Source organism: Lutra lutra, chromosome 9 (genome assembly GCF_902655055.1).
Source record: "Lutra lutra chromosome 9, mLutLut1.2, whole genome shotgun sequence".
NCBI classification, from domain to species: Eukaryota; Metazoa; Chordata; class Mammalia; order Carnivora; family Mustelidae; genus Lutra; species Lutra lutra.
The window spans coordinates 59,642,089-59,655,035 of record NC_062286.1 but is presented as its reverse complement, the minus strand read 5'-3'; the positions used below and the strand labels follow the sequence as shown (position 1 = coordinate 59,655,035).

Sequence of the window (12,947 nt, the reverse complement as noted above, 5' to 3'; positions counted from 1 at the left end):
CAAAAAGCCAAAAACTATGTGATTTCACTTATACAGGTACGTGGAGCAGTCAAAATCACAAAGACAGAAACTGTAATAGTGGTTGCCATGGGCTGGAGGGAGGGGAAAGTAAAGAATTATTGTTTAATAGGCATAGAATTTCAACTTTACAAGATGAAAAGTGTTATGGGGATGGATGATGGTGGTGACTGCCCAAAATTATGACATTTAATACCACTGAACTCTATAAAAATAGCTAAGATGGTAAATCGTATATGTATTTTACCATAGTTAAAAAAAAAAAAAAAAAAAGAAAGAAAAAAAGAAAAGAAAACTTTATAATAATTTGGTCTCTGATCTATTTAACAAGTCTTAATCTTGGTTTTTAAAAGATCCTGTTTTGGGGGTGCCTGGGTGGCTCAGGTGGTTAAGTGTCTGCCTTAGGTTTGGTCACTATCCCAAGGTTCTGGGATCTGCTCAGCTGGGAGCCTAATTCTCCCTTTCCCTCTGCCACTACCCCCCTTGTGCTCTCTCGCTCTGTCTCCCAAAGAAATAATATCTTTAAAAAACAAAAAAATAAAAATAAAAATAAAAGATCCTATTTTTAATTACACTATCATATACCATGGCTTTTTATTAATTATACAGATGGTATGTAAAACACATATTCCTAAACATGCATATACTTAAACCAAAAGCAAAGTTATTGTAAGATTACTCCCTAAAGCAAGATAGCAGAGGAGTAGGAGACCCAAGAGTTCAGCTAGATAGTTATCAAAACATTCTGAACACCTACAAACTCAACAGAAGATATAAGAAAAGAAGAGCAGCTATTCTAGGAACAGAAAATCCATCACTTTCCAGAAGGTAGGACGTGCAGAGAAGTGAATCCGAAGCCACCGGAAGATAAGCCAGAGGGTGAGGGACCAGGTCCCGGCAAGTAAGAGAGCCGCTGAGCACAAAATTGGAACTTTTAGAAGTCTGCTCCACTGAGGGACCTCACTCCAGAGAAGGAGGGGTGGAGCCCTTGCAAGGACAGTGTGGTCTCAGGACCTGCAGGGTCACAGAAAGACCAGGGGTACCTGAGTGTGTCAGAGCTCCCAGGTATAGGAACAGGGAAGCCAGCTACAGAGATGGAGCCCAGGAGTACGCTCGCAGCTCAGGGTTACCTTAAACCATGATCCAAGGCACAGCCAGACCACTACACTTCGAGCAGGGACACCACAAGAGGCAGATCCGGGGAGACTCACCTTCCTCCTCCGGGAGGAGCATCATTGCAGCACACCACAGGAATCTACTCAGTTTGGAGACTCCAAACGGGGCCATGCACCAGAAATAGAAACGCTATGTCACAAACCCGGTGAGCATGGAGTGCAGCCATAGACCAGGGAAATGGGAGGGATTGGCTGCTTTCTCTGAGGACACATTGAGGAGTGGGACCCCCAGCTCTCGGTTCCCCTGGCTGGAGACTGGGAGGCTGCCATCCTGATTTCCGTCCTCCAAAGCTCTACAGAAAGCGTTCAGGGAACAAAAGCTACCAAGAGCAAACCTGAACAGATTACATAGCCTGGCCTCTGGCAAGGATGGTGCAATACCGCCTCGGGCAAAAACATTTGAGAATCACTGAAACAGGCCCCTCACCCAGAAGATCAGCAAGAACATCCAGCCAAGACCAAGTTCACCAATCAATGAGAACTACAGAACTCCAGAGCTAGGGGAAAACAACACAAAGAATTCATGGCCTTTTTCCCAGGACCCTTTAGTCTTTCAAAATTAAATTTTTTTAATTTTATTTTTTCTTATTCTACTTTCTAATGTTTCTTCTTTCCTATTTCAACGTTTTTTTAACTATTTTATCTTATCAATACCACTGGAAAAAAATCTTTTTAAATTTTCATTGTTATACTCATATTTTATCCATTCGTTGTATTTAACCTCAATTTTTGTATACGTATAGGTTTTTTTTTCATTAAAGTTTGGGGATACAACTTCTTTTAATAGATCAAAATATATCATAAATCTAGCACATGGCTTTGTTCTAGTTAGTCTCTGGCCTGATCACATTCTTTCCCCACCCCCCCAACCAATTTATCAAATAACATTTTTTTTAATTTATTTATTTGACAGGCAGAGATCACAAGTAGGCAGAGAGAGAGAGAAGTGGAAGCAGGCTCCCCGCTGAGCAGAGAGCCCGATGCAGGGCTCGATCCCAGGACCCTGAGATCATGACCCGAGCTGAAGGCAGAGGCCTTAACCCACTCAGCCACCCAGGCACCCCATCAATAACATTTTAGAAATCACTTTTAATTTTCATCTTTAGAGTCCTATACCATCCCTTCATCATGTTTGCCCTTATTTTTGTATATGTAAGTTTTTTCTTCCTTAAAATTTTGGAAGGTAGTTTCGTCTAAGAGACCAGAATACCCGCAAAACCTACTGGGTGACTTTGTTCTATTCACCAGTCTAATATATATATATTTTTTTTAAATTTTATTTTTTAAATTTTTCCCCCTTTCGTCTCCCTGCCAGTTTCAGCTCTCTTCTGATTTAGTTAGCATATATTTTTCCAGGGTCTATGCCAGCCTTCTAGTATTTTGTTCTCTCATTCATCTATTCTTATCTGTAAAAAATGACAAGGTGGAAAAACTCACCACAAAAAGAAGAAAAGAGGCAGCACTGACAGCTAGGGATCTAATTGATACGGATATTAGTAATATGTCAGAACTAGAGTTCAGAATGATGATTATCAAGATGCTAGCTGGGCTCAAAAAAAGCGGAAAAATAAAGTGGGAGATATCAGAGAATCCCTTTCTGGAGAAACAAAAGAACTACAATCTAAGTTGAAATCAAAAAACCTGTTAAAGAAGTGCAATAAGGGCGCCTGGGTGGCTCAGTGGGTTAGGCCGCTGCCTTCGGCTCAGGTCATGATCTCAGGGTCCTGGGATCGAGTCCCACATCGGGCTCTCTGCTCAGCAAGAAGCCTGCTTCCCTCTCTCTCTCTCTCTGCCTGCCTCTCCGTCTACTTGAGATCTCTCTCTGTCAAAGAAATAAATAAAAAATCTTAAAAAAAAAAAAAAAAAGAAGAAGAAGTGCAATAAAAAATGTAGGCTCTTACTGCTAGGATAAATGAGGCAGAAGAGAAAATTAGTGATATAGAAGACCAAATGATGGAGAATAAAGAAGCTGAGTAAAAGAGAGACAAACAACTACTGGACCATGAGGGGAGAATTTGAGAAATAAGTGATAAGACAAAACAATATTAGAATAATTGGGATCACAGAAGAAAAAGAAAGAGAAGGGGCAGAGGTATACTGAAGCAAATTATAGTAGAGTATTTCCCTAATATGGAAAAGGGAAGAAGCATCAAAATCCAGGAGGCACAGAAAAACACCCTCAAAATTAATAAAAATAGGTCCACACCCCGTCATCTAATAATAACACTTAGAAGTCTCAGTGACAAAGAGAAAAACCTGTAAGCAGCTCGGGACAAGAGGTCTGTAACATACAACAGTAGAAATATTAGATTGGCAGCAGACGTATCCACAGAGAGCTGGCAGGCCAGAAAGGGCTGGCATGATATATTCGGAGCACTAAATGAGAAAAATATGCAACCATATTATATCCAGCTAGTCTGTCATTGAAAATAGAAGGAGAGATAAAAAGCTTCCAGGACAGGGTGCCTGGGTGGCTGAGTGGGTTAAGCCTCTGCCTTCAGCTCAGGTCATGATCTCAGAGTCCTGGGATTGAGTCCCACATCAGGCTCTCTGCTTAGCAAGGAGCCTGCTTCCCCCTTTCTCTCTGCCTGCCTCACTGCCCACTTTGAGCTCTCTCTCTCTCTCTCTGTCAAAGAAATAAATAAAATCTTAAAAAAAAAAAAAAAAAAACCTTCCAGGACCAACAAAAATTAAAAGAATTTGCAAACACCAAGCCAGCCCTACAGGAAATGTTGAAAGGGGTCCTCTAAGCAAAGAGAGAGCCTAAAAGTAACAGACCAGAAAAGAACAGAGACAATATACAGTAACAGTCACCTTACAGGCAATACAATGGCACTAAATTCCTATCTCTCAATAGTTACCCTAAATGTAAAAACAAGCTAATGCCCCAATCAAAAGATAAAGGGCATCAGAATGGATAAAAAAAAGAAGACCCATTGATACACTGTATGCAAGAAACTGACTTTAGACGCAAAGTCACCTCAAGATTTAAAGTGAGGGGGTAGAAAACAATTGACCAAGATAATGGACATCAAAAGAAAGCTGGGGTGGTAATCCTTATATCAATTAGATTTTAAGCCAAAGACTAAAATAAGAGATGAGGAAGGACACTATATCATACTCAAAGGGCCTGTCCAACAAGAAGATCTAATATTAAATATCTATGTCCCTAACATGGGAGCAACCAACTATATAAACCAATTAATAACAAAATCAAAGAAACACATTGACAATAATACAATAATAGCAGGGGACTTTAACACCCCCTTCACTGAAGTGGACAGATCATCTAAGCAAAAGATTAACAAGGAAATAAAGGCTTTAAATGACACACTGGACCAGATGGACATCACAGATATATGCAGAACGTTCCATCCAAAAACAACAGAATACATATACTTCTCTAGTGCACATGGAACATTCTCTAGAATAGATCACATCCTGGGTCACACATCAGGACTCAACTGGTACCAAAAGATTGGTGGCTCAGTGGGTTAAGACTCTGCCTTCGACTCGAGTCATGGTCTCAGGGTCCTGGGATCAAGCCCCACATCAGGCTCTCTGCTAGGTGGGGAGCCTGCCTCCCCCTCTCTCTTTGCTTGCCTGTCTACTTGAGATCTCTCTCTGTCAAATAAATAAATAAAATCTTAAAAAAAAAAAAAAGAAGAAGAAGAAGAAAGAATGAATGGGTCAACCAGGAAATTAAAAAGAATTTTTAAAAATCATTGAAACAAATGAAAATGAAAACATAGTATTTGGGACACAGCAAAGGCAGTCCTGAGAGGAAAGTATATAGCAATACAAGCCTTTCTCAAGAAACAAGAAAGGTCTCAAATACACAAACTAACCTTACACCTAAAGGTCCACAATAGCCAACTATGGAAAGAACCTAGATGTCCATCAACAGATGAATGGATAAAGAAGATTTGGTATATATACACAATGGAATACTATGCAGCCATCAAAAGAAATGAAATCTTGCCATTTGCAACTACGTGGATGGAACTAGAGGGTATTATGCTGTGTGAAATAAGTCAAGCAGAGAAAGACAATTACCATAGGATCTCTCTGATATGAGGAATCTGAGAGGCACGGCTGCAGGGGGTAGAGAAGGAAAAAATGAAACAAGATGGGACCGAGGAGAGAGACAAACCATAAGAGACTCTTAATCTCATGAAACAAACTGAGGGTTGCTGGGGGTTGGGGAGTAGGGATAGGGTGGCTGGGTCACAGACATTGGGGAGGGTATGTGCTATGGTGAGTGCTATGAAATGTGTAAGTCTGATGATTCACAGACCTCTACCCCTGGGGCAAATAATACATTATATGTCAATTAAAAAAAAAAAAAAAGAGGGGCGCCTGGGTGGCTCAGTAGTTAAAGCCTCTGCCTTTGGCTCAGGTCATGATCTCAGGGTCCTGGGATCGAGTCCCACATGGGGCTCTCTGCTCAACAGGGAGCCTGCCTCCTCCTCCTGTCTCTCTCTGCCTGCCTCTCTGCCTACTTGTGATCTGTCAAATAAAAAAAAAAAAAAAATCTTTAAAAAAAAAAAAGATTACTCCCTAAATCTTACTTCACTGGTTTCAATGAAACAGAGTCAGATTATAACAAAATTGTTATATAAAGAACTTTACCTTGTAATTCATTAAAGAAAACATTAAAATGAATGAGTTCTAACCAGAATCATACCAATTTTACATATGCTATAAATAAAATTAATGAGGTTAAATAATTTCATACTGTGTAAGTATAAAATCATGTAAGCTCCAAAATACCTAGAATAACAAGAGCCAATGTTCAATTTTAGGGATATGAAACTTAATCCTCCTTCAATAGCTCTGCTGGATGTTGTTAGAATTGTATTTCAAATATTTTCTGTCGTTTGAATTAAACATTACCTAAATAATGCTGAGCTGGGGTAAAAAATGTTAAAAACATCTCCAAATCTAATAACAGATTAATAACAAATCTATTAAACAAATCTAGATTAATACAAATATAGATTAAATATTAATTTGTATTAAATTAATACAAATATAGATTAAAACAAATCTATAACAGATTAATGCACCAGTGTTTGTTGCCTTAATGAAAGTGAAAGCTTATGAGGAATTCAGAAACCACCTGAAGATTCAAACTCAGAATGAAATTGCAATGACATATTGTGCTCCTTGATATTACTACCAGAGATGGCTATTTAAGTAAAGAAGACAAACTTATTATTAGTGTAATTGGAAATGTGCTTAAAAAAAAAAAAGTGCTAAAATGTCCACCAGAACAAAAATCTTCTCTTGCAGCATATTACATTACCTGTGAAAGGTAATCTATAAACAATCAGTACAAATATGTTCCTTAATCTGACTTAGAGAAGAAGGAACTATAAAGAGAACAAGGCCCAGGAACTACCATAAAGCTGACTTTGTGTGCGTTTGGACTACAGCAATGGGAGGAGTGTTAGGATACAGGTCTATGGGCTACTTGGGAGTATGGATATGTCCTATTCTGCTGTAGGACTACAGTGAGATTTCTCATTTTGAAAACTCTCCCTTCAAAAATTCACTATGAATCAAGGCCAGAAATCATGAGATTCTAAGAACAACAATAGGGAAAACCTTTTCCTCTTAGCAGTTAGTAGTATTCATGCAGTAGGATCATGGGAGAAATTTTTTATAAACTTAGAAGCTAGGTTTGGAGAATAATGTACACCTACTCTGTAAGAGAAGAGGAGATCAATCTGTTCCCTCCCCACCCACCCCCACCCACCCCCGAGAGGAGGAAAGTCGGAGCCAGAAGGAGCATGCAATGTCCAATGCCGTGAGAGCCATCCTGGCACTCTATGCCCAATCTTTAGTAGGAACTTAATGCAAATCACATTTTTTTAAGCAAATTACATAATGAAATATTTATTAGAATTACAGTCAATTTTGATCTTAGAAAACATTATTTTCTAGTTTCTATTACCAAAATGTAAAATTATATGTTAGTTGCCAGACCAACTCATTTTTTGTAATTCACTTTCTTTCTTCATTAAATACATCGGAAAAGTCTGACTCTGAAGTGAATGGCTGAGATGTAAGAAGTCTAACAAAATTTCTGTATTTACTTCTAACTTGTATAAATGATTCTTAAGTACTCCAGTACTCAAAACCTTTGATACCCATTTACTGAAGAAATATCATACCTTTTATCATATTCCTCACTTCATAAATCATTTATAATTTTAGGTCCATTTTATATCACTTTTATAAATTAAGCAATGAGAAATAGCATTATTGTGATTTTAATAAGTCATTTCAAACAATACTTTGGGGTACCTGGGTGGCTCAGTCGTTAAACGTCTGCCTCCTGCTCAGGTCATGATCCCAGGGTCCTGGGACTGAGCCCCACATCAGGCTCCCTGCTTGGCGGGAAGCCTGGTTCCCCTCCCACTCCCCCTGCTTGTGTTCCCTCTCTCACTATGTCTCTGTCAAATAAATATTTAAAAAATAAAATAAACAAAAAATAAATAAAATAAAAAAGATTTTATCTCTGCATCACTTTAACCTTGACTTTCTTGGTTTAATAATCTCTCTCAAATGAATTCCATAATTTATCTCAGTGGTTTTTATAGTATTCCTCAAAATGGGTATTAACACATTAATTTAATTTAAAATGAAGTCTTTTTTTTTTTTTTGAAAGTAAGTCAATCTTATTTGACTGGGCTTCACCAATTAGGTTACATGGCATTATTTTATCCAAAATTAAAAATTCAACAGGGGGGCACCGGGGTGGCTCAGTGGTTTAAGCCTCTGCCTTCGGCTCAGGTCATGATCTCAGGGTTCTGGGATCGAGCCCCGTATCGGGCTCTCTGCTCAGCAGGGAGCCTGCTTCCCTCTCTCTCTCTGCCTGCCTCTCTGCCTACTTATGATCTCTCTCTGTCAAATAAATAAATTCTTAAAAAAAAAAATTCAACAGGCAAATAAACCACCTCAAGGTTCTGAAATACTTAAACCTTAAAGCATATGGTAAGATGAAAGCATTTAATTAAAAATATTGTTTGGTGGGCGCCTGGGTGGCTCAGTGGGTTAAGCCGCTGCCTTCGGCTCAGGTCATGATCTCAGGGTCCTGGGATCGAGCCCCGCGTCGGGCTCTCTGCTCAGCAGGGAGCCTGCTTCCTCCTCTCTCTCTGCCTGCCTCTCTGCCTACTTGTGATTTCTCTCTGTCAGATAAATAAATAAAATCTTTAAAAAAATATATATATTGTTTGGGGAAGGTCACAATGAAATCCTATTTCAATTTTTCCTAACATTTTCAGAGCATATTGAATTAATCAAGGTAACTCTAAATGAAAGAGGACTGTATAGTTTTAGGCAAATTTTAGTAAAGCTTTGAATGGGTAATTAATCCTTTTGGAAGTTAGGTGGTTTTCAATCTTTTGTTTGCAGCCAAATTAAAGAAAGGGCCTAAATGAGTTACACCATTGAAAACAATTTCTGATAATAGGCCACCATGTGATTTTGTTTTGTAAATAACATGGAAGGAGTTCAAATAATTCCCATCTTATTTATGTGAATAGGTTTCTAAGCACTTAGATCTATAACTCTGGAAAAAAGGAATAAATTGAAACGGAATCCAGTCTCATTTTAACCACAAGTAATATTCATCCACATGTATATAAACTAACCAGAGAGGAAAAGCCCCATCCATTGAGATACATTCCATTAAATTTTTACTTTTAATTTTTAGTAAGTATCTAAATTTGTAACATTCACTTTGATAAATTTTATGCTTTTAAGAACTGTAATGATAATAGGTTTATACTTGCAGGCACAAATGACAGTTTATATTCATATTTTTGTGAAAAAAACTGACAGTATGATCATAAAAAGACTTTTTAGCATTAAAATACATTAAAGTAAGATAAAATTGTCAATAAAGTGTATTGGAAGTTTGAGATTGGCAATGTATAGTCAACTTCTGACTGTCAAAAAAGAGATATTTACCTATTTTAAGTGGATGAGGGTAGAAAGATATTTAGATTCTACTGCATATTTTTGAAAGAATGATCTAACGGGTTTTTTAAAAAATTCAATACTCATAAAACATTGGAAATTACAATCTTTAAAACTGTATAAACACAATACTTTTTTTTAAAGATTTTTTTTTTTTTTTTTGACAGATCACAAGTAGGCAGAGAGGCAGGCAGAGAGAGACAGGCAGAGAGAGACAGGAGGAGGAGGCAGGCTCCCTGCTGAGCAGAGAGCCCCATGCGGGACTCGATCCCAGGACCCTGAGATCATGACCTGAGCCAAAGGCAGAGGCTTTAACCACTGAGCCACCCAGGCGCCCCGAACACAATACATTTTTAGTGTTCATTTTAAAACGTACAAGGGGATATGTAATTTGTTTTCTTAATGTAAGAAGGTCTTAGTTTTCTAGACATGGCTAGAAGAACTTGAACAAATCACAACCTTTGAAATTGAGTCTCTTAAACTATAAAATGAGAATCATATTCACTCTACCTCAGATTATGTAATATTACACATACTCACTATGTTTTTGTAAAATGTAAAACAATATGATTAAATTAATGAGGGCCTAGGAAAGTAATAACTCCCTTGATTTTGTGTCCTTTTCATATGAAGTAGACTAAGAAGACAGCCCATGACAAATCCCAGCTGTAAGTCATGAAAACTTGATTCATTTCCAGGAGCCATATATTAAATTGATCTATAAATAACTGAATTCCTATGTGCCACGATTCTTTAAAATTAAATTTAGCCAAATATAAGAGGAGGGTATTACAAAACCAGACTTGGGAACTAAGACACTGAAATGTAAAAAGGGAACAGGGGACATAGATTTAGGAAACAATGTTATGGAGGGCCATCCTTACTCAGTCAATCCCATCTTTTGGGGCGTTTGCAACTTTCTACCTTAAAATCAGTATTTTGTAACATAAATTCTTAGGCCTGCAGCAAGGTTATGAAAGAGTTAGGAGTAATATATCCCCATTTTCTGGTCCTCCAACTACAGTTCTCAGTAGTTTCACTTAGACGGAGCCAAGTATATTCCCCAGGCAAACTAAGCATACTAGATAATAAAAACATCATACTGAAATAAAAAATAATTTTCCAACATACAAATTTTATAATGAAAACTGTTCTTAATTCTGCCTCTAGGTTAAGCCTGATAATTTGGCTAAATGACTTTGGCTAAATGACTACGCACGCCATTGTATACCATAGGCAAAAGGGATGTCCTTACAAAGATATGTTGCAGCTGTGCCTGCTCTTGGTGATGCCTTGATTCCACCAAGTTTCTAGTAGCTGTTCAAAAGAACTTTCTGTGATAATGGAAATGTCTGATATTCTGTCCCATATGATTAGAACACTTGAAATATAGGTATGACTGAGGAACTGGATTTTTATTTATTTTTATTTAATTTTAATTAATTTAAATTAGGAGCCACAGGATTCATAGCTACAGTCTTAGGTAATACAGTTCTAGAGTCTTAGTTAAAAACAAAACAAAACAAAACAAAAAACAGGAACTTAAAGCATGTACAGTTGCAAATGGACATACTGCCAACCCAAAACCCTACCACAACACTGCAAATGTGGTTCTACCTCCTACCTTAGCTGCTTGGCCAAAACATCCATTTGTCTTCATTCAGGCAGCAACTCCTTTGCAAAGCCCTGGCTCCCCAGAGTTACTAACTCTTTATTACTACTAACCAGGTCATACCATATTGTCATTATGGGTTTACATCGCTGTATTCCCTGCTATTATGGGAGCTCTAAAAAGGCAGCAACTGTGTATATTAATCTCTAGATTCCCATAGCCTACTAGGGTGCCACATCCTAAAATCCTTTCCCTACATTTTCCTGGCCAATTTATTAAGCCAGTCTTCATCTAACCAATCACAGCTCTTTACCACTCTACCATTTGAAATCTCATAATCCCATCCACAACAAACATCTTAGAAATGGAGAAATTCCAGGTCATTTTTATCTATATCAAAGGGTGTGGTGTTGTACCTCTATCTATGATTGTTCAGTAGAAAACATTGTAAAATAGTGAAAATGATGCATTTAGAAAATCAAGTGGAAATAACGAGGAAGTAGTTTGACACAGAATCTGGAATTCAGGACAAGACACAAATTTGGGAGTTTTCTGATATAGATGTAAGCAGACATTTGACATCTGTAAGCAAGCAACTCGTAATTTATATCACATAGGGATTAAGTGTAGACAGAAGAACAAAGGCATTCCAATGTTAAGAAGTCAGAGGTAAAAAAGAGGGGCAACCAATGACATAAGAGGAAAACCAGTAAAGTATATGAATAAGAAATGAATAAAGGCATTAAAGGAAGACAGAATCACTCGGTTATAATAAATACTACTGATAAAAAAAAAAAGGAAATATGTTATATTCTTTCCCACAATAGCAAACCCTCCAAAATGAAGAGAGTAAAACTGAAAGGTACCAGTTGGCTTTCAATTACCAGTTGATAGAGAAAAACCAGAAGTTACAATAACGTTATCTAATACAGATACTGCACTGATTTGCTTACAGTTATGCTATTCCAGAACACCCTGTCTTCCTTTCAATATCCACATCAAACTAGGTTTCAAGGAGCACTACAACTCTCTTGGGCAGCATTAATTTTAAATGAAATCCTCTTAAGTTGTTTTACCAGTTGAGATTCTGCCTGAAACAACCAGTGTCTCCCATACAGCTGCCACACTTTACTTAGAAATGCAGGCTTGGCATCATTTCAAGGTCAAGATGGTTTATACAGCAGCCAGTCTCCGGGCAAAACTGAACGGGCAAAACTGTCAACACTCACGGAAGACTTAAGAAAAAGTTAGATCCGTGAACTGTGAGCCCCAGGAAGGGAAGGGCTCATTTCATTTCCCACAAGGCAAACGCTCACTATTTTTTATTTAATTTTGAAAGAGCTGCATCTTACAGAAAGGAGGGGGCGAGAACTTCAAGGCACTACACCCTCCAGAAGGCTATTACCCTAACAGCGCTGAGTAGGGACCGGCGAGCCTGCGGGTCAGCTGGTCAGCACCTGGGTAGATAAAAACAACGCGGAACGGCGCACAACCGCATTTCGGACCCTAATGTTAACAGAAAACCCCTTGCCCTTGGGCCCGGGCTCACCTGCCTCTGGAGTCGGGAAGACGCGCGCAGCAGCTGGCCGCCTCAGAGGGGCGTCCCCGCAAGCTGCTCAGCTCGTCACCGGACACTACCTAGAGCGAAGGGTCCCCTGGCAACTACGGAAGGAGGACCCGGCAGGCCGCGACGCACTCGCTAGGAGTCTTCGGTCTCTGAGTTGCGAGAGCCACAAATCCCTCAGGTACTCGCCAGCTGCCCGTGCGTGCGCGCGCTCTCCCGCCTCGTCGCTTAGCAACTTGCGAAGCCTTCCAGCCTTCGCTACACGTCAATTCCGCCCGCCCCTACAGAGTGTGAATAATTTTAAAGAGACTGTTTCCGGGTCGAGCTGATTTTACGCAGCGGAAGGTCTCTTTACCTCCCACTTTTACCCTTGGGGTAAGAAAAGTCTCACTCTCACACGAGTGGGTGGTGTAGCTAAAGGGTCTGTATCTCCTCCCTCGACTTCCACGTGCCTCCCTCCCACCAATTATTGGGCGCCAACAAGCGGGTCCTTCCTCTTAAGCACAAATCTTCAACTCATCGCTGTCCTCCAATCACAGAGGCCCGCCCTCGGGGACTACTTTGCAATCGGCGAAGAGCGCAGGGAGAA

General features: G+C 39.1%; 1 long non-coding RNA gene across 1 annotated transcript; it reads right to left on the bottom strand.

The window, feature by feature from the left end:
• Window positions 1-212: 212 nt before the first annotated feature.
• LOC125108495 (uncharacterized) lies at window positions 213-12,842 on the bottom strand. The gene is made up of 3 exons (XR_007129928.1): window positions 12,344-12,842; window positions 9,688-9,692; window positions 213-223 (listed from the first exon to the last, which is right to left on the bottom strand). It is a non-coding gene; the product is annotated as an uncharacterized LOC125108495 (long non-coding RNA).
• Between the last annotated feature and the right edge of the window lie 105 nt (window positions 12,843-12,947).